General features: G+C 43.3%; 1 non-coding gene across 1 annotated transcript; it reads right to left on the reverse strand.

The window, feature by feature from the left end:
• Nucleotides 1–1625: 1625 nt before the first annotated feature.
• TRNAH-GUG (transfer RNA histidin (anticodon GUG)) lies at nt 1626–1697 on the reverse strand. Its single transcript has one exon. It is a non-coding gene; the product is annotated as a tRNA-His (tRNA).
• Nucleotides 1698–22455: the final 20758 nt, after the last annotated feature.

Consider the following 22455-nt stretch of genomic DNA (forward strand, 5'->3'; position numbering starts at 1 on the left):
GGGGTCGTGCTGGCCACGTCACATAGCTTTCATTTTTGTTTTCTCTTTGAGCCATGTTGTGCAACATCTAAAAGAACATTGACAAACCCAATAGATTTTGCAGAGGCAAATACAATTGGCTTTGCCAATGCTTATTTTGTGCTTTGAACAGACAAGAGTTCACACATACTAGCCAACTCTCCATCCATGAGAGGAGGCATAGATCACATGCAGCAGACTGGGATACATTAATATCTAAAATGACCCTCACTATGACGACTACAGGTACAATATACAGGTTTACTTTTGACAGGCTCCCCTGACTCACCAAGATTACTTAACCTCAATGCATTAAACCTAGTGCCTACATCAGAATTAGATCTGGCTTGAGCTGGGACTCAGCCAGCATCAGCAGTGGCTGGCATCTACTGAGCGTAATGGTGTGGGTAAATGGGTGGTGGGAAGTGCACTAAACTGCAAATAAAAAGATAATAAAAAATAAAGTCCACTTACCTTACATGAATGACACGGCATCCTCCTCGCATCATTTGCTCCTCCTGCAGCAGTCCGGTGTTCAGACAAGCCCCAGCCAACTGCATTAACCAATCCTGGCACTTTCTCACCAGCGTGAGAGAGGTGCCAGAATTGGAAGAAGCGGCCTCTCTCACCGTTTCCGAAGACACTGGAGCCCTGCACTTGCTCTGAGTCAGCTGCCGTAAGACAGCTGGGTTAGAGCTTTCAAAGTGTGCATGACTGGCTGGCCTTCACAAGACGACCAGCCAAAGGGACCTGCGCACTTTGAAAAGTGCTCAATCAGTCCACCCTCCTCCCTGCTGCTGTCACTGTGCAAGCCCCGCCCCATCCTGACCCCTCGGTTCGGGGCGTGGGCATGAAAAATAAAATGGTAATAAATAAACGTTGTTACAATTTTATTTGCCATATAGTAGGGGCTTTTGGGGTCATTTTACTTGGCGGGCGACGCTCCACTGCTCTAACGGAGGAGCTTACCTTGCCCAGCATCCTTCCATCACCTCAAAATATATTTTATGATAATACTACTTCCTTATTTTGACATTTTTATGCTTGTTTACACTGTCTGGACATTGGTTGCACCTCATTAGTACCAGTTTAACTCACCAATATAGCAATAGGGAACAGGACGTCAGTCTTTATGATGGGTATTCCACTGCACAGCAACATGCGTTGTTGCATTTTTAATAACTTTTGAACCTGTTGAGCTAGAAACCATTTTTGGGGGTTAAAATTTGCAGATTAATGCAAAAATAGCCGCTGCCTGCACAATTGCATACAATTCCAGTAATCTTCATTAAACATTCAGCTTTAGCTGAGCTCATACCAAGCCAATAATAAAATAACATTGCAGAAAATGTCTTTTAAAGCAACGAAATTTCCTGCATCCCATAAAAATCGATATCGTTTTTTTCACAATTTTGGACAAGAAAAAACGATGGTATATAACAGCATATAAAATGTAAATTATTATGAACAACTTCTGTTTGTAAAACGTGATCTTTTCACTGCTTGGAGAGTGCGAGACTAGGGGATAAAAACAGCAATTTCTTGCCAGATTTCAGATGTCTGATTTTAAAAATATCGCCCAACTGCCGTGACATTGCCACCCGCAATGCCGTGACCCGGATTCGAACCGGGGTTGCTGCGGCCACAACGCAGAGTACTAACCACTATACGATCACGGCGAGCTACTTGGGCTCTGACGTACAGCCCTCTGGAAGAGTTAATAACCGTGATCTTGTCACGTGGGCTGGTTTTCGTGGTTATTATTTGTTGAGGAACTGGTATTTCGCCTCCTCTTCCACTGGTCTATTCCCACTTCCGTACCTGTAATGTACACAAACCAGTACCAGGCACAACTCTACCAGCATGTATTTGCGGAGAACGGACACACCATGACTGCATATTGTTCAGTGTGTCGGATGCAGTTCTAAAATGAGAGACGTTGCAATGAGCACGAACTCTCGCACCAAATCACGAGCAGAGGAAGGAAGCGAGCGGATTATAAAGAAAGAGAACCAGAAATCAATTATTTTTCGAGTTTTAGATACCAGGTTTACAACCTCTGTCATGGGGGACTTGGGCTGGACAGTCAGAGGCGCCGCATACGATTCCTGTGTCAGCGAACATAACATACAACACTGGAACTGGATGAGTCGAATTATAGCGCCACGAGCAGTGCTTAGTTTGTTCAAAAAACATAAGTGCAAATCCCCAAACGTTTTCTTCGGAGGCAGCCACACTTTCCCGAAAGACAGAACCCACGTGAACAATGTCTTCAACGGTAGCTTGGATGCCAGGGGCCCCGGGCAAGCAAGGGAAAGGTCCCCTTATCAACATCCAGAAATGATCACGGTTCAGGGGACCCCTCCGGGCCCCGGTGCCATGCAGCTCCCATTACCTTCAACCTATTAAGGTGGGCAAAGGGGCCCTACTTTTCTCAAGTTTTGTTTGCAGAATACTCTGCTAAAGAAAGTTTAGATAAAATGGTTAAATAGTGCACTTTACAGCCCAGATTTTACTTAAATTTGCTAAAAAGGCCTACGCTGTGAAAGGACACTTACAAAGTGGTCTAGAACTTTTATGGTCCAGTTTGGGTGGGAGAGAAATGGGGAGAAGATCTGAGGGGATGTGAAGAGGTGTTTTGTGCCACTGGTGAAAACGAAAAAAAATAAACATAATCTATATGACAATGACTATGGTCTCTGGTCATTTTTCATATTTAGCATATCATATTTAGCAAAGTTCATACTAACAAAGATCATATTTAGCAAAGTACCATACTATGACGAATCAGCTGAATATGTGTTAATATCCAAGTCCAGAATATACACCTAAGTTCTGCTCTATTTTGGCTATCCCATTTACTTTTAGCATGTGTCAATTTATAAATGAAATAGTCACCAAATGGTTTCACTCAATACAACCCTGTAATCTGTTAATTTTATCCAATTGAGGAAAAATTGGACTCCAACTCCCACAATGCAATGAATTGTTCAATGAAGACAGAGAACTGGAAAACAATGTCCATGATGTCATATCAACATCCAGTAACCGTGTTATTGGTACTGTTGTCTCGTTTCATGGGGTAGTTCTATACCAGATGTTGGTGATATAACTTGACCAAGAAATTATGACTGCACTGTGATGGGTAAATATACCAGAAATGTGATAGATTTGTGCCAGAAGTAAGTACGTAAAATCTTAGGGTAAGAGAATCCCAACTTCTGGATAGGTGTTGCAGATACAGGAAGTAGAGTACTGTGTTTTTATGATATTTTCTTCTTTAGTTGGAAGCAAGTGAGCACAGAAACAGCGACACATGTTTCACCCAAAGGGCCCGTGGGCCAAGGACTTTTTCAAGGCAAGATGTGACAGATTCTGTATGCGAAGGTCTTGAATTGCAATGGTGTCATTAGTGCGGTATCTGGAGCATCCCGGCACGGAATGCTGCAATGGTCTCTGCGGTCTGATCGTGATAGGTAGTTGTTTTCATCCATCATGGAAGAGGTGTGGTGTAGCGGCCAGGGTGCCTGACTCCGGACCTTGGGGTTCACAGTTTGAACACCGGCAGCAGGTTAGCCCAGCACCATGTGACTTTGGGCAATAGCTTGCTTAATCTTCCCGAGGGCCCCCGCGCCGGGACACCACTTCGGAGGTAGCTCTGTGCTCTTTACAAATACTGGTATTTCATTTCATCACATTTCTACAGCTGGAAATGCACCTTTACTTGCTTTAGAAGAAAAAAATATGTATAACAAGCATTGGCAGGTGGCAGTAATTTTGGGTCAGAGTGAGAAAGAAAGCCACGTACCAGTTGCAGCATGAATCATTTCATCTCTACCAAAATGAGCAGCTCAAAAGTACAGCCATGCAAGGTTGTGGAGCAGAAATGTTGGTGTGACCACGTTGACTAAGCTGTATCTCCCCACTCCCTCAGGGTGCCTTGCATCCTTCTGCTTGATCCAATACTGTTTCTCATTGTCAGAGGTCAATCCCCATAAGAGAAAACCACCTTTTCGGGAAGGTACAGAAACAAATTAGTCGTCATTCCTCCAGGACACTTCATCATGATGTCACTACACTTAACAACTCCAACTTGGGGAGCTAATCTTACTTGGTGCCTGCTGCTTCACTGCTCCACTCTTGCCGCCACTGCCAGGAAAGTCACTCGGGCATTCTATAGTCCTGGTTCTGGCCATGAGTGGGGACACCGGCCGGGACTACAAGCCCCAACATTCCCAACGGCGCGCATGCCACCCAAGCAGGCCCCAAGCGCAGTGAGGCGTTTAAGAAGACCGCAGGGCTCCCGCAGCACAGGACATGCATGGGCGTGCCCGGGCCAAGCCAGGGCCAAGGGCACCCATCTGCGCCCGTCCAAGCCCGGAAGAGGCTGGGCTGGGCAAGCTCTCTAACATCTGACTTCCGAGAGCGATTTACCGGGAATTCGCGGAGAAACCAAGGTGCTGTTTATTGTGGAACCCTCAGCAAATTATTGTTTTGGCTTTAATCTCTGCATTAACAACTGGGAGTTAGCATTTAATGGAAAAACGAAAGGGTGTGGCGGCACGCTAGATGCTTTTTTGGTAAGGGCAGAATCATTACTGACCCATGAGATAGAATTAACTGAGCGTCGTCTCTCCCTGGATCCATCCATTTTTCGAGATCATCATTTAGTGGGCATTCAAGCAATTGGAGTAGGAGACCGTGTCCAAGACGACCCGCCTGATAATTCCCCTATTAATGCCTTACCTACATCTTGTGCTTCTTCTACCGCGGTAGATCAAGGAAATGTTACACCAGTAGCTGTGGGCAGAGTTACTTGGACCAGGGCCCGAAGAACGTGACAGTACGAAAAACGGAAGCTCTGCCAGCAAAAAGAAAACGGGGGCGCCTGTAAAGAAACTTAAGCTCACAAAGGGCTCCCAAACAATTGACTGCCCAACCACTACCCACTATGGGGCAGATTTATGATAACTGGCGCATCCCCAGGGATGCGCCAGTTATTTTGCGCCGCTGCTCCGCCACCCATGGTGCGCCGCATTTACAATGCGGCGCACCATGGGGCAAAAACGGCACAGATGCGTGACGCATCTGTGCCGTAAAGGTGGCGCATTGCTGGAGTTGCATCGCAAGCGCGACACAGCTCCAGCAAGGCTCGGGGGTGCCCTATCTGACCAATGCTGCGTCAAGACCTACGCCTGCTTCTAGCAGGCGCAGGGTTTTGATGCAGCATTGCCCTGAAAGTGACTGAGTGAAATCTTATAGATTTCACTCTGCCACTTTTGCGAGGCGCACCTGCCCCGGAACGCCCACCCTGCGCCGGAATGCCCACAGGTGGCGCAGGGCTTTACAACGTGACGCATCTGCCTACATGCGTCACGTTGTAAATGGTTCGTAGGCATGCACCACGTTTACGCCGCAGTTGCGTGACGCAAACGTGGCGCATTCCCAACATAAATCTGCCCCTCTATATCTAAGTGCCAACCTAAAAGCAGTTCCGTTGGTACGCAGACAGAGATGGACTTTGTGCCACACGATTGTAGACACATTAACATCAAGGAGGCCACCACTGAAACTGATGTTGCCATTAATGAAACAATTATAGGTGCAACAATAACCCACGTCAAAGAATTACTTGAGAAGAATTTTACACAGCTTTGGGATAAATTGAACTATCTGGACACTATAATAAAAAAACTTAGGTCATGACATGGCTAGTAGAAAAGCATATGAGTCAAGTAGGGGAGACTATGGGAGAGTGGTGGATGGATGCCAACATGCAGCCTATGATGGGGGACCAAAGGGTGGCAACATTATTATGTCTATTTTTAATAGTACGGAAGATGAGGCATCAAACGGCTTGAAAACCCCAGGCACACAGAATAACTGCCTAACGCAATCTAATGTAGTTAGGGGACTAAACGTTCCGATCCTGACCTTGGACTTAAGCAAAGACCTACCTAAGGTCCCATTGAATGCCAATTTGAACGTACTAAGTTTGCCCCCAGCTTCATGTCCATACACTTTAATATTGGCTGGCGTACCCGTTCTTAGGGCGAACCAGAAAGAAAGCTGGGACGATCTACAGAATAAAACAGTGGATTTGCTAGCAAAATACAAAAAGTTCCATCCCTCAGACTTAAAGGAGATACTAATGGTCCGTAGAGTAGGATGGATAGGTCAATCCACAAAAAACATAAAAGGTGATTGTATAGTGGTTACAGCTGGTTTGCTATCTTTTGAACAATCGTGAAATAACATATCCCACTAACACTGATATTTGTGCACTCCCATTGTGTTTTTTCAACAGACCGCAGTCAGGGCATGTAAATATTAAACCCATTTTTGTACCAACGGCTAATAAATTTCACACACTATCGGACTTGGATGCCCAAAGACTAACAATCATCTGTACCCCAATTGGTTGGATCACTGGCAGTTGGGTTACAGGCCCCTACCTCTAAGATTTCTGTAAATGATAACAAATATTAATGAGTATGGGTCAAGCTGGAGATGGACCAGTTTTTAGTATCCCAGCAAAGGAGGCAGGAAGGTTAGATTCAAACAATAGCCATCAGAATAGAAGTTGTAACCCTAAAGATGGAGAGGAAGCCATAGCACAGGAAAAAAATGATCACCAGAAGTTAGTTGTGGTTGAGGAGAATGGGCTACTCTTGGTTGAGGCCAATGGGGTGAATAATGAGCTAGCCAATCCTCCTACGAACCATCAAAGGGATATTCGAAATTATCTTCCTACTAATAACTCTGCAGTAGAATATGTCCAAAAAGAACAAAGTAAGGCAGAATGTCGAGGAGAGATAAAACTGATCTCCTGGAATATTGCAGGGCTTAAAAGGAACATGGTAGACATTGTATGGCAGGAATATATTGGGCAGAACGATATAATTCTGTTACAAGAAACTTGGGCCCTAGAGCCCCCTCATAAAGTAGGCTTAAAAACCTTTAGTATAGATGCCATCCCTTCAGTTAGAGGGAGGCCCTCAGAAGGTCTCTATATTTGGGTAACGGTGGCTCTAGGTATAGACGTCGAACTAGTTAAAATCTCATTACAGGATATTTTGGGAATAAAATTTAGTACACCTGACAAAAAAGAAGTTTATATATTAAACATATACTCTAGACCATATCCAATAAGTAAAGAATCAGAGGCTATTGTGTACCTAGATAACTTCTTAAGCTCCATCGGTTCAAAGGCTCTGATAATTTTGGGAGGCGATTTCAACCGCAAATTCGAACCTGCGGTTGGATTAGAAAATATCTTTGAAGAAGAAGACCTGGCCAATAATATCCCACTACTAGAAAGAACCCAGGCAGTACCCTGCACAACTGCTGTTGCGCAGTTACTAAGACTTGTTTTGGGGCACTGTCTAGGAGCCTGCAATGACCGTCTGCCTTCTGACAGTCCAAATAACCCTACATTTTGCAGAAGTAATGTAAAGAGCTGTAAAGTCTACATACTAGTTTTGATTGAAATGTAGCCAATGGTGCACGATCTAGTAGTCAATGCTAGAACTGAGAGCGACCACTACCCATTATGTTTGACACTTGAGGTATATCTCTTTCAGTTAGTTGCTGTGAGGGCTAGAGAACTTGATAGCAGCAATATAGAGCCACTAGTAAGTAATAATCATAGAGCTCTAAAATGGCCTTCGATAGGGGGAAATGTAGTAGCAATCAAGCAGATCTATGATACTTTTGAAAATGTGGTTTCCCTGTATGCAGATGTACCCGTTTCAGAGATCCCCATTGTAGAAATTCATTGTAGACTTGTAAAAGAGCTGACACCTATAATAAACAAGATTCCGAAAACAATCTAAAAATAGGAACTTAGAAGCTAGTGAGTTTAGCAGTCCATGGTATAATAAAGAATGTCGTAACACAAAAAAGGAGCTAATTCTGGCATGAAAAACTAAAGATATAGTGGCCTTAAGGGACAAAAGGGCTGAATACAAGGAATTATTGGTCCATACCAGAAAAGAATGGGAGGATAACATCTGGGCCTAATCAATTGCTGCAGCCAAAGCAATAGACCAATTTGACCTTTGGCGTCTATTATCGAAGGGCAACAAGAATGGGAGATGTAGCAAAGACCTTTACCTAGATGCAAATATTTGGGTAAAAAACTTTTCGTGTCTTTACTGTTCACCCATGAAAGACATTGACTATTGCCCGCAAGATTATGAAACAGCCTTAAGAAAGGTTCCATTATACTTTAGTCTGAAAGAAACAATGGCAGCAATAGATGTAGTAAAATCAGGGAAGGCTTCTGGCACTGACAAGATACCTGGCAACTTATGGAAACATGAGAAAGAGGTTTGGGGCCCATATATTAATTTGCTGTGTAACTCTGTCGCCTCGGATGCATCTATACCAGAAACATGGAAAGGGGCAGAGATTACAACTATCTTTAAAAAGGGTGATCGCTACAATCCTTCTCACTATCGATCAATCAGTTAAATAGACGTTTTACAGAATATATATGCAAGGCAAATTTTAAAAACATTGACCGATTGGATTGAGGAACACAATATTTTATCACAATATCAGGCAGGCTTTAGATCGAAGACTAGTACGATTGATCAGGTATTTAGATTCCTTTGTATAGCCTGGAAATACAAAATATTCAGGAAGGGTCACTTATATATCGCCTTTATGGACTTAAAGGCAGTGTTTGACCTCATCCCCAGGTATCTCCTCTGGAAGTCTTTAAAAGATCAGGGGGTACCGGGAGAAATTCTCCTGCAGATAATAAGACTACTTGAAGAGAACTGGGCAAGGGTAAGATGGGGTCCACTGGGTAAACTCACTGAGCATATTCAGGTTAAAAGGGACGGAAGGCAGGGATGTGTGTTGGTCCCTACCTTATTTTCGTTATATGTCAAAGACATCCCTGAATACCTTTTGGGCTGTAATGTAATGTAATGTAATAGCTCATTTATAGCGCGCAACTATCGCTCCAAGGAGCATATAGGTGCCCATGAGTGACCAGGAGATGTAAAATGTTCCAGCTGCTTAGTTTCCGCCAGTCCAATTATCACACTAATGCTCTAGCAGTGGTATCTTGTAGCTTAAAAATCCAGGTTTTTAGTTCTTTACGGAATTCTGTTTCTCTCTCTATGGCCCTTAGGTGGGGTGGGAGAGTATTCCATGCTTTCGAGCCCAAGACTGACAGTGATTTACCCCCTCGCGTCCTAAGTCTGAACCCTGGGACAGTCAACAGATTGGCGTTTGAGGAGCGTAGGGTTCGTGTTGGATGATACCTAGAGAACTTCTTCCGTAGATATGTTGGCCCTAAGGAGTGGACTGCTCTGAAGTTAATAATCAGTATCTTAAAAAGGACCCTTTTGATTATTGGTAGCCAACGTAGGATATTTAATGCGTCCGTTGCTGACGATCTTTTCGGCCATTTCAGCACCAACCTGGCTGCTACATGTTGCACCATCTGGAGTCTATGCATGACCCCTTTGTTGGTGCCTGCGTATAGACTGTTACAGTAGTCTATCCGTGATGTCACCAGGGCTACTGTAACCGTTTTTCTTGCCTCCAGTGACAGTAAGTGAAAAAAATTCCTTAGTCTCTTTATGATACTGAAACATGTCCCTGCTACTTTTGATGCATGTTGCTTGAAAGACAGGGCAAAATCAAAGTTAACCCCCAGGTTACGGGCCGAGTCGGTGGTATGAGGTGGTATTTCTGCTTCCTCTGGCCACCATAATCTGGAGATGAAGTAGTTTTTTGGGCCGATAGGCATGATCTCAGTCTTGCCCGTATTGCATTTAAGATGGTTTCTCCGCATCCAGTCAAATGTAGCCGTCAGGCAACATTTGAGCTTTTCCTCCCAAACCTGATTTCCTTTATCCAGGACCAGGATCAGTTGGGTATCATCGGAATATGCCACCACATCAATGCCAAAAGATGATATCAACCTGATCAGAGGTGCGGTATAGACATTTAACAATGTCGGGCTCAGACTGGACCCTTGGGGCACTCCCGTCGTCAGTGGTTTCTCCTTGGAGCGAAATTCACCCAAGGTGACCACTTGTCTCCTGCCACTCAGAAAGTTCTTGATCCATTCTAGGACTGTACCTGTAATGCCAGATTTATTAGCCGGTCAATCAAGATGACGTGTGAGACCGTGTCGAAGGCCGCCGACAGATCTAATAAAATCAGGACGGCCTTCTTACCTTGGTACAGAGCCAAGCGGATGGTATCAGTAGTGAACAGGAGAGCTGATTCAGTGAAGTGTTGGGCTCTAAAGCCTGTTTGATTAGGGTGCCACATTTCACTGTCTTCCAAGAACTTGGTGAGCTGTTTGTTAACCAGCGACTCTGTGATCTTACACAATACTGGGAGTAATGAGATTGGCCGTAGGTTAGATAAGGTAGTAGGATCGGGGAGTTGTTTTTTTTGCAACGGCTTGACTGCCGCTCGTTTCCATTCTGGGGGGATGTTGGCTGTCGCCAATGAGGTGTTTACAATTTCATTGATTACAGGATTGGCTACCTCCACAATCAAGTGTAGGAGCCCAGGAGGACATAGATCGAATGGCGAACCCGACTTAGTAGCCAATATTACCCGGTGTGTCTCCTCAAGACTAATTGGCTGGAAGGTCGCCAGCTGATCTGCAACCTGGCCCCCCTTCCTGCTCCCCTCTCCTGACTCTAAAACAGGGACAGTGAAATCCTTCATGAGTCCTTGTACTTTTTCCTCAAAGAAATCTGCGATAGTATCACAGAGACTCTCCGAGGGCGGGATTTCCTGCACTAAAAATTTGGGCTTATTAAAATCGTTTACGATCTTAAAAATGGCTTTATGCTTGTTATTGGCAGTTTCTATCGCTGCTATATAGAACTTCTTTTTCGCCTGTTTAATCAGTGCATGGTATGCGCTCTTAGCTGATTTGTATTTACCACGCTCCACAACACAGTAACTTGTCCGCCACCTACGCTCAGCTCCCGTAGTTCCCCTTGTTTATCTTTAAGCACTTGGTCGAACCACGGGGCTGATTTTTTCCTTTGGCCAGGCCTAGTTCTACTTCTCCTGTGCCCTGCCATGCCTTTCAGTTCAATCATCCATTCCCTAAAAGTGTTATTATCCGTGTCTCGGAGTCCTATCAGATGAGGCCTACAATCCCTGGCCATCTTTACCAATTCCGGGTGACCCATCGCAACTTTCCATTCATCCTGTCTAGCCTGATGGCATGTTTCCAGTTGCTTGCCTTTTCTTATACCTTCTAGCGGTACAGTGAACGGTACCAACGCATGATCGGTCCAAGTTTGGACTCTGGTATGGTTGGTATTAAGTGTAATGAGGTTGGTGGCAATGCAATCGATAGTATGGCCTGCCTCATGAGTGGCCTGTGTGGTGCAAATGGCTAACCCTAACACGTCCATGGTGTCCCTGAACGAAACTGCCGACGTGTCTGTGGGAGACTCTAGGTGGATGTTAACGTCCCCTAACATCGTAAAATTTGACAACCTGAGTGCCAGGGGGCTCAGAACCTCCCCAATACTCTCAAGGAAGCCCTTGCAGGGTCCTGGGAGGGCGATAAATCAATGCCCCGGCAAAAGTGAAGGTGTCACTGATCCTAATACGAAAGCCCATCCCTTCTGCTTCCTTCAGATCTTGAAGTTCGACCACCGAGCATTTGAGTGAGTCCTTGTAAATAATGGCCACTCCTTCCCCCCGTTTTTTCCCTCTATCCACCCTTTGTATGCAGTATCCCGGTGGCAGAGCGTGCACTACGTCAGGGGTGCACCATGGTTTATGCCATCTTTCTGTTAAAAATAGACAGTCTAAATTATCATCAATTAATAGGTCATAGATATGCTGAGCGTGTTTGGGCAAGGATCTAGCATTTATTAGCCCTCCCTTTAGGATGTTTGTCCCTGCTGCAAGTGCAGCAATTTGTGACCAAGAAAAGGTTTTCCGGCATCCCCGCCAACTCACCGGGCCCTTCCATAGGGAAAGATCTAATTGATGCCTGCAGCTGCGAGAGTCTAACTGTAATTCCAACAGTTCTTGCCTAGTAGGATTGATTGATGAAATCCCTTGATTTCAGCGGTACCGCCAGCCCCTCTGGCCCCAGGCGCAACTAGAGCGCGGACGGGCGCAGACGGGCTTACCTTTGGCGCCCCATCGGCGCGCCATTGGTGCGCCCACTGCGCGCCTCCGCTGCGCGTCATTTCCATAAGTGCTTTAAATAGAAGGCTGGGCTCGGTCCTGTCCAGCAACTGGACCGCCAACCTCAGCCAAGATGGCCACCTCTGGTGTGCTCCAGGAAGTGAGGATCTCACTTCCTCTCTGCCGTGCTGTCTCCCTCCACAACAAACTGCACTTGCAGTGGTGGAACGGGGAGCAATGCGGCTATTGGTGATGGTACAAGAACAGGATATGCACAACCACAGTTTCCAGGTATTATTAAAAATAGCGAAGTGAAAATGAAAACGAATACAATTTAATCAAACGTGCAGGCTGCCAGGAATCTTACTCATTCGAGCAGCGCGCTACACTCTATACCCCTGTTACAGCTTGCGAAGCCTTGTAATCAGTCAAGCTTGCAACAAAGCAGCATCAATTCTGCTCGCGTCTTGCTGCCCGTCCTCTAAATAGAAGGCTGGGCTCGGTCCTGTCCAGCAACTGGACTGCCAACCCCAGCCAAGATGGCCGCCTCTGGTGTTCCCCAGGAAGTGAGGATCTCACTTCCTCTCTGCCGTGCTGTCTCCCTCCACAACAAACTGCACTTGCAGTGGTGGAACGGGGAGCAATGCGGCTATTGGTGATTGTACAAGAACAGGATATGCACAACCACAGTTTCCAGGTATTATTAAAAATAGCGAAGTGAAAATTAAAACGAATACAATTTAATCAAACATGCAGGCTGCCAGGAATCTTACTCATTCGAGCAGCGCGCTACACTCTATACCCCTGTTACAGCTTGCGAAGCCTCGTAATCAGTCAAGCTTGCAACAAAGCAGCATCGAGATTGAACAAGACTCTCCCAAGCTAGGGGGGTGCCTGTACCAGCACTCCTTTTCGTTGATGATACGGTTCTAATTTCCCAAACCCCTAAAGGCCTTCAAAGTTTAATAAACATTTTTGGGACATACTGTGAGGCTAAGGGTTTAGAAATAAAGTCTAGTAAAATCAAATATATGGCAGTTAACCCACATTAAGCTTTTTGGAAAAAACCTAACTTTTAATAACCAGAGAATTGAGTATGTGCACGACTTTAACTACTTAGGTATTACTTTTGACACAAAAATGACTTGGAGACCACAGTTAGAAAAAAGTAAAACTATACTACTCCAAAATACCTTCCCAATAATAAGAAAAGTTAAAAGTACCTTGTCTAAAGCAGTATCACCCGCTCTTGAAGTATACAAATATAAGGCGCAATCAGCATCATTATATGGAGCAGAGCTCTGGGGCCCCATGACGAAGGAGACATTCAAGGTGGAATGAAAACAAGTTTCTAAGGAAACTTTTAAGCCTTCCAACTCGTACACCACTAATCCCAGTTCTAATGGACATACATTTTCATTGTATAGACGATCAGGCAAACCTAACCACTATTATTTTGAGTTCGCCTGTGTAATGAACTCATTCATTAAAGACAGGGGCTTGAAAAAATCCTAAAATTTTATGGAGGTACTGGCTTGACTTGGTTGAAACACATACATGATTGTTTTTTTAAATTGGGACTCAAGCACTTTTGGGAGGATCCCTTTTGTTTGACCATGGCTTCAAAAAAGCTTTTAAAACAAATGTATTGGTCTTTCATACATAATTCTTCACCTCACTCCTCTACTGTGGGCTCACTGACAACACGATTCCTCCTACTAACAACAATTTGGAAGTTTGAGCCTTTTTTAGATGAAATACAACCACAGCTAGCCAAATCTCTATATAACATATAATGAAAGCACATACAGTGAAGTGGACGTCAGGTGAATCCGAGGAGGGAAGATGAGTTTCATGTGATTCAGGTTCAATAGAAAATGAATTGCATCTCTTGTTCTTCTGCCCAGCCTACTCACGTTGCAGGATGAAATGGATCAAACCCATTTGCCGACTCCTTGGCACTAGATCCTGCCACGAGGCAGAAAGATTACTACGATCGGATACCACGCAAACAGTGTTTTTTAACATCAGTCGGTACCTGTTTGGTGTAAGTCTAATAAGGAAAAGGGAAGGCCTAAAATTCTAGGTTGATATATTACATATATAATGACTTGGCACATGCACTTCATGGTAATATAATGAAATGTACAAACAACCTACAGACTAGTCTTTACACTTACTACTGAAATAAGTGTTTTTTTTATTATTTTTTTATATATCACTCTAGATGTATCTATTGTATTGAATTGTATAGATGAACCTTGTCTGCAAGCCTGATATGAATACTCCTCACATCTATCTCTCTTCTAAATCTATTTTTAAACTAAAATGCCAAATTGTGAAATTCTAGACATATTTATTATTTTAATGTTAAAAGTGGTTGATTACTCTTCGGAGTGTCCAGTGTGTTTGGCGACATTGTGTCCTAAGTCTGCCATTAAATGAGGCTGATTTCTTGTACTGTTCTTTTTATTGTTAACCTTGTATGTTGTTTTTTACCGAAATAAAGATTGAACTGAACTGAACTCCAACTTGTTGGGGTAATATCAAAGTTTACAACAACATCTATAGATATTAACCATTTTTAATAGGGATTTCAGCAAACTTTAAAAATCCCCTTTGCACCCAAAAGAGTTCAAAGTAATGCATCACTCCAAATGTATCCTTTGAGTCATTGTACAGAGTTACAATCCTTTGCTCGGACAGAATACAGACTCAAATAAGTTCATTAAATTCGGCATTTGGTCTTGAGTGAGTAGATAACCACAATTGGCACTATGTACTTTTTGGTATTATTTTCACTAGAAATTTGAAACTTCATGACTCTTGCTCTCCTGTTTCAATTTGTGTCATTTTGATGTAATTTTATTTGTTAAAGTGAACTCTATTTTCTAATTGGTTTGCAAATTTTCTTTCAATGTGCTTTCACTCTATTAGTGTTTGAGTGCTGCATAACTAATGTAACCATTGCCTATAAGTTAATCTTGAATGTTTTTGTGCCAAGCTACCAGAGGGTTGCACACGGGTTTATTAAGTGATTTTTGTGGTTCACCCTGACAAATATTGTGTTTATTATTTGAGTGGGGCTTCTGCCCCTCTCAACTAATAACCTAATTTCTTATATCATACAAATCTGAAAAAGCAGACTCCAAAATGTTGGCCTGTAAGCAGAGCTTAATTTGCAAAAAAAAGTAGTGCAGTCCTCCAACATTTCTCTTAGGAGGCAGCCCCCCATTTCTTCTACTAGCACCAGTCGCGGGCCGTGCAGGTAAGAGTGGTGGGGTCGGGTAGGGGGATTTTGACAGACGATGATGAGTGAAAATGAAATAAATAATTAATTTTCCCATAATACAGTGGACCGGACATCTGCTGCTTTTTGGTGGACATACCGCATCCGTTCAACTCTAAATAAGGCTCTTAGGGGCTGATTTAGATCTTGGAGAATGTTCTATATTCAGAAAGGGTGCTGAAGTAAAATACTCCTTCACCGTGACAGAGTGCCTGTCCTCTGAATCTAGAGATGTCAGAGGACATCTTCTACATTGGCAGAAATATCCGTCACTGCAGTTCCTGTCTATGTATGGAAAGTTTGAAGGATGTTTCTGTCAACATGATAGTACCCTCCAACAAACTTTTAAGCTGTATTTTTATTTTGTGAGAAATTGGGTTGCTGTTTGGGGAGGTGACCCCTACTCAAGCAACAGCTACAATCATTAACAGGGTCTACCACAAAAAGTCACAAAATTAACCTGTGCTTAACCCTCTGGTAGCTTGGCACAAAAGAAGTCAAGCTTAAATTAGAGGCAATGTGTAAAGTATTTAAACGGCAATAAAGTGATACCACAGAACACAAGAAAAATCCCACACTAGGTTTGAAGAATCGATTACAATGTAATTAAATCATTTGACACTGAAATGACACAAATCCAATCATTATCACCAATGTCATGAAATGTTAGAGTGGAAAATAGTGCTGAAAAGATCAAAGCGCCAACCAAGAAAATCTAGTCGTGTGAGAAAGGGGCAAAATCAAAAAAGTAATGGCCAACCCCGATGAAGGGCTGTTTGGACACACAAAGTGGGTTGACCCTGATCTCCGTGTACCTTCTGATTTAGAATAAAATGTTAAGAAAAATGTCTGAGAAAGTAAACTTAAGCAATGCAAGGCAGCAAACGGTGTCTGAGGAGGAGGCATCATTGTGCAGGCGACGCTTGATGAAGTTGTGGATGTAGTCTCTTTTTTGAAGTTGAAAATCTACAGTGGCATGATGCTGCAGGCTAAAGCCAACGAGAACTCCAGGAGGCCGGATACCTTCCAATGAAGGTACGCTGAACACGATTTGCTGCTGAGGAGAAGAACTTAGTGGGAGCTACCGTAAAGTTAGGCCAACTGGCAATGCATTTCAGGTGAATTGGTGAGCTAGTAGTGCCAGTTTCCTTTCAGTACTCAGATCATTTTTTGGCAGAAAATTCTTTAAGTCCCAGGTTTTAGATTTGGGCCATCTGGGCACCTTTAGCACTGCTTACAAAGTTACAAGACTGGAGGGACTCCACTTGGAGGGTCAGGACTCATTCAGGCTAGGTCCAGTTGCAGGTTCAAGATGAGTAGAGCATTTTCTGTCCCTGAGACTGAGAGCAGGAGGCCAGCCAGCCACCCCTCTTGTGTAGCCCTTGAAGTCACTCTGGTAGTCCTGGTTACAAGCAGAGAAGCAGGTCTCAATCAGCAGGGACGTCCTCTGAGGGCATAGGGCAGACTTCAGGCAGCAGGGCAGTCCTTTTGGTATGAAAGGACAATCCTCTGAGGTACACAACAGGCCACAGGCAGCAGGGCAGTCCTCAGAGAGTCCTCTATAGGTCCATAAGTGAACTGAAGAGTGAGTCTGTGGGTTCTACTTTTAAGTCTAGTGCCAGTTTTGAAGCAAATGGAACTTCTGGAGTATTCAGCCAACAGAAATGTATGGCATTTCTTGCCTCCTGCACTGGTCCCAGGATGTTTGGAGTTTCAAAAGACTAGTGTGAAGTTCTTTGTGCGTGTGCTGAGGCAGTGTATATACATTAAATGCACATGTCCAACTTTTTTAATGCAATGCACCCTGCCCTATGGGCTGTTTAGTGCCTACCATAGGGGTTATTTATAAGTATTAAAAAGGGAGTTTATAAGCTTGGCAAAAGGTTTATTTTGCCAAGTTGAATTGGCAGTTTAAAACTGCATGCAGACAGAAAGTCTGATGCATGTTTTAAAGAGCTACTTACAAAATAAGTGCCGCAGGTCTACTCGTAGCATTTCAGTACTGACCCTGGGTATGTGGCATACCTCTTTTCTATGGATTTATAAGTAAATTGAATATTCCAATCAGGTCTACGCCAATTTTAACATGTTTCAATGAGTGAGCACAAAGCAGGTTAGAACTGGTTAGCAGTGGTAAAGTACAGAGAGTCTTACAACTCACAAAAATGAATTCAGCAAAACAGGAGGGAAGAAAACAAAAAGAGCTGAGGTAAAACCACGCTAAGGCTGACAGGTCTAATAATTTTCAAAAACAAACTCCAAAAGCAGCTTTTTGTTTTTGAAACTAAAATACTGATGACCCTTACACCATGGGAGTTGTCTCCAATGGTGCAGCGCTCATTTTCTAGTTTTCACTGCCTCTTACCACCAGGTTTAACCTGGCTGTGATGGACAGTAAAAATTGACCATTTGACTGCCCACTTTAAATTGAGTGGGTGCTCAAATGGACAAACCTACGGGGACCCTTACTCTGTCAGATATGTATGACAGAGGAAGAGACTAAACAGTCTCTGCCACTGACATACTGAAGGTCCGCCCAACTGTTAATGAGGCGGTCAGACTTCAGTTTGGTGGAGAGGGTATTCTGTTGCAGTTGCGATGAAGTACCCTCTTCGCCAAACTCAAAATTTGATTGTTAATCTGCAAAAGTCAGGTATAGGTATATTATGCTGGAAATTACTTCTGGAACTGGATACAATATGCCAGAGGTGGTTATTAAAACAAGACACAATACCCCAGATGAGACCTAACGAACTGGACAAAATAATTTAGATGAATTTCCAAAATTGTATACGATGCACCACAAAAGGACCATACAAATATACTAAATGACCTCTAAAATGACTGTACACAATATTACAGTACAGATGAGAATTGGAGACATCTCTACGTAATATGCCAACAGTTGTGGACACAGTATTGCATGTGGAGAACCATGCACTTGACAGAAAGTGCTAAAAAAGGCATTCAAGCTAGAAACAGCACTCCGAGCATTGTCTCCAGGACTGGGCACAACATTCCTAATAAGCCCTCCAGAAATATACTTAGCAGTAGGCCTTGGTGGAGTTCACAGAGTTCTTTTACCGGGAACCCTGCAGAGTGGCGAATAAAATTTGCCCCGATATGCAGAGTTCTACATGCAGGCAGAGTTTGATGGGCTCCCATCCACGTTGTCATGTGCAAGTGGTGAGTTTGTCCTTGTGTTGCAAATCCTTAGTGAACAGCACTATATGGTTCTCATGTGAGTTCTCGCATTGGAAAACATGCATGAACGGTACCACGTGGCTTGTATGAACAAGGTTATGTTTTTTTCTACTCTCTGTTATGGTGCTGGGCCTATTTTTAGAATCCCTCTTAATGTCTTTAATAATCCCTATTTAAAATGTATCTACCCCTCATTTGTATTTATTATATTAGCATGTGTCTTTGTGTTTGTGTATTTTACATTTATTGGAATTTATTTTTGTTTTTGTGACTTTTTGTGTTTTGTTTCTTTCCCTTTACTTCTTTTTTCCTTTCCTTTCCTTTCCTTTCCTTTCCTTTCCTTTCCTTTCCTTTCCTTTCCTTTCCTTTCCTTTCCTTTCCTTTCCTTTACTTTCCTTTACTTTACTTTACTTTACTTTACTTTCCTTTCCACCCCACCCAGTGCAATAGCAGAGGGATGGTTTTCTTGCAGTGGGGTCACCAGCAAGGTGTGCAGCCTCGGGTAATCTCTAGTGAGTAGGAGGTGTGCAGCACCACCTCCCCTCCCTGCAGTGGGGTCACCAGCAAGGTGTGCAGCCTCGGGTAATCTCTAGTGAGTAGGAGGTGTGCAGCACCACCTCCCCTCCATGCTGGTAGCAGACGGCAAGCTCAGCAGCAGATACGCCCTGCGGGATCATTGGCTGCGCTGTGTGAGGGTGCATGCGGTGCACCAGCCACGTTTTGTGCACCATTCAGCAGCTGAGGCATCGCTGGGCAGATATCCTGGACCGAGAACAGGACCTGATCAACCTGCTACGTATCGAGATTCTAGGGCTCGGTGAGTGTTAATTATTTGTTGTGTTCTACATTACTAGCATTTTCTTTGCAAATAGCATGCTGTTCACACTCAGAGGCAAGTTGTGTTCAGTTTACATTGGAATAATATTATGTGATCACTTTTCTAGTTTCTGCTAGCCATGTGCTCAGCACTACCTAATCGTACTCACCATTGGCACTATCTTTGGCTGATTAATTATGTAACCCTTACAGACTGTTCTCCTGTCACAATAGTGAATCAGTGATATCAGTGCACATCGCGTTCCTCTGTGACTTTGTTTACATAGCTCGTACAGATCCAAGCTATTTCACAGCGATGTGTAGTATGTATCTTTGCAGTGCAAAAAAGGGAGACTGAGTTGGCCCATCAACAGGTTTGAGAAATGAGAATAGAATCAAAGATCATTCACTGCAATGCATTAGTTCCAAGTGTGCTTTTTGTAAAGGAACTTGGAAATAGGGATTTTAGGATTAGTATGGACAACTCAATGATAGTTGATAGACTTGTAACTAGTACCATAAGTGAACTGTTTCAGAGAAGTACAATTATATGATTGCGTTTGCCTGCCATAATAATTTTGTGGAGATTAACTGAATCACTAATCTGTTTTTTTTTATCTTCTTCATTTCTTACATCAGCACACAAGGGCAAGAAGAGGGACATTAAGGGTTCAGGAGAAGCTGGTCAGCAGGAGGCACCGACCACCAGCATCACCGCCAAGGGTTTTGCTAACCCCAGTAAGTCCTTCTATTTTATATTGTTATTATTTCCCTAACATTGGGCTTTATGATTCTTGTAGGCTTAGGGTAGAATATTGGGATATTAGAATGTTGGTGCTGAATTCCAGGATGGGATTTGTGCCTGTAGGGTGGTATTGCTGGTGAGAAATAAAGTTTCTCTGACACCCTTACCCTCTGTTTCCTTCTTCATGGTGATAAGAACGGGATACAAATCCACTCGTGCAAAGCCCAATGGATTCAATAGTTGTTTAATTCCTGTTATCCCTGCATTATCGTTTTTTTCTTACATTACATGTTTTTATTTTTTGGTAGCTGACTTTTTCCATTCTCTATTCTAGTCTCTAGTTCACTTGTCTTATAGTTTGTTGCTAATCTTTCCCTCTCTCCTATATATCTTGTGTTACTGTAAGAGTAAGACTAAGAATAACATATTTTGGTACTCTACTGTTTACTGTGACGATTGCACGCCCAAGTAAGCTCGTATTATAAATAATATTCACCATGCATGTTTATTGAGAAGGCTTTCTTTTTCCTGCTCATGCTTTAACAGTTGAGTTTACGAGAGAGCGGCCATGGTCATCATGCCCACCTCCCCCTAATGTTGCATGCTGCTGTCTCATTCATTTATACAGTATACCACCAGTTTTCCATGGTAGTGCAGCATGGCTGGAACAAAAAGAATGAGGTCTCACTACCATTGCTTCTGACAACCAACACTACATGACTTTCATTGATCATTTTTCCACCCCTGACTTTTCTAACTTTGTGAACCAATCAAATGCCAAGAGTGATATTATTTGTCAGAAGATACTGCAGAGCTAACTGAGCTGTAGTGATGTATTGCAGTTGTATTTAAAGGGTGGCGTATCTGCCATCTAAAATATGTATAATGTTTTATTCTAGTCACACAGACCGCCAGTGATGCTGGCTCCAGAGCCACTGCAGGAGGAGGAGAGTTAGTTGGAGGGGGAGAAGCAGGGACAGGCACTGGTAAGTCACATAATTTCTAGAAATTACTATTATATTCACTTTCTAGTGCCAGTGCTTTATCAAAAAGCGACTGCGCACCCCCCAGCTTTACCAGTTTCAGCAGTGGGTAAGTTAATATGGCCTCTTTCATTGGTAACTTCCAAAGTTCACATAATGAGTGTTGATGGCTTGAGGGAAAAGTGAAGGAACAGAAGGTTAAAAAGAGGAAAATGCTATATGAGTTAAAATGTGGATGGGTGAAAGGCTAAAGGTATGGATGGGCAAAAGGATGTTTGGAAGAAAAGATGGATATTGAACAGATCGATAATTGATTGGACATTTTGGGGAAAGACTGGATGCGAGAAAGTACAGCTTAATCATGGTGGGTATTGGTGAATTAGAATGAAAGGATTAATGAATATTTAGATTTTTGGATGAATAAGCAAGACAGCTCTTCTCATGAGGAGCATGCTGATTACCAACTTCACTTACTTTGTTTGTGATGGCTTATCAAAGCTATGGTTTAAAGTGGGGGAGGGGTATTTTTTTTTGTGCTACATCCTTGACCTGCTGTATTTGTTAAGTGAGCCAGATGTATCTCACCCATCATTCATCACCATCCCTTTCCGAACATGGCATTTTGCCACCTATGACTGAAGTGCAGTTTGGCTCAATTCAATTTGTGACTGCAGTGTTGGCTGTGCAATGTGCGTCTGCTTCAGTTAATGCAGCACTTACAATGTTTTCAATGCATTGTAAACTGAACACACAAAGTGTGTTGTTTCCCTTCGCCCACTTAGTCACCTCTTAGTACTACACTCCTTTGTTTTTTTCTAAGTTCTTCCAGCCCAGCCTCCCCAAAAATTTGGAAAACCATTCTTGGCATGTGCCACATTTGATTTTAATTTTATGTTATGTTATGTTATATTATGTTATAGGATTTCAAGAGCGCAACAGCTGCCCCAGCAACGGGGCGTCCTGGCGGTGTCAGAACTGAGACCAAAAAGATTTCCAGAGAGCACCGCACGAATGTCTAGGTCAAGAGCTATACAGATGAGAACAGGAAAGTTTTATTAGCTTTCCGAAAAACAAGCAGGTCATCCAAGGCTCGAATGCATAATGGTAAGGAGTTCCATAGCTTAGCAGCTAAATACCGGAACGAGGACCCTCCGGCCCTAGAACGTCTAAAACGTGGCACATTTGCCAGATGCTGTCCGCAGGAGCGCAGCTGTCAGTGTGGCACGTATGGGCTCAGCAAACCACAAAGGAGTTTAGGG

This window comes from Lissotriton helveticus, chromosome 12 (assembly GCF_964261635.1).
Source record: "Lissotriton helveticus chromosome 12, aLisHel1.1, whole genome shotgun sequence".
NCBI classification, from domain to species: Eukaryota; Metazoa; Chordata; class Amphibia; order Caudata; family Salamandridae; genus Lissotriton; species Lissotriton helveticus.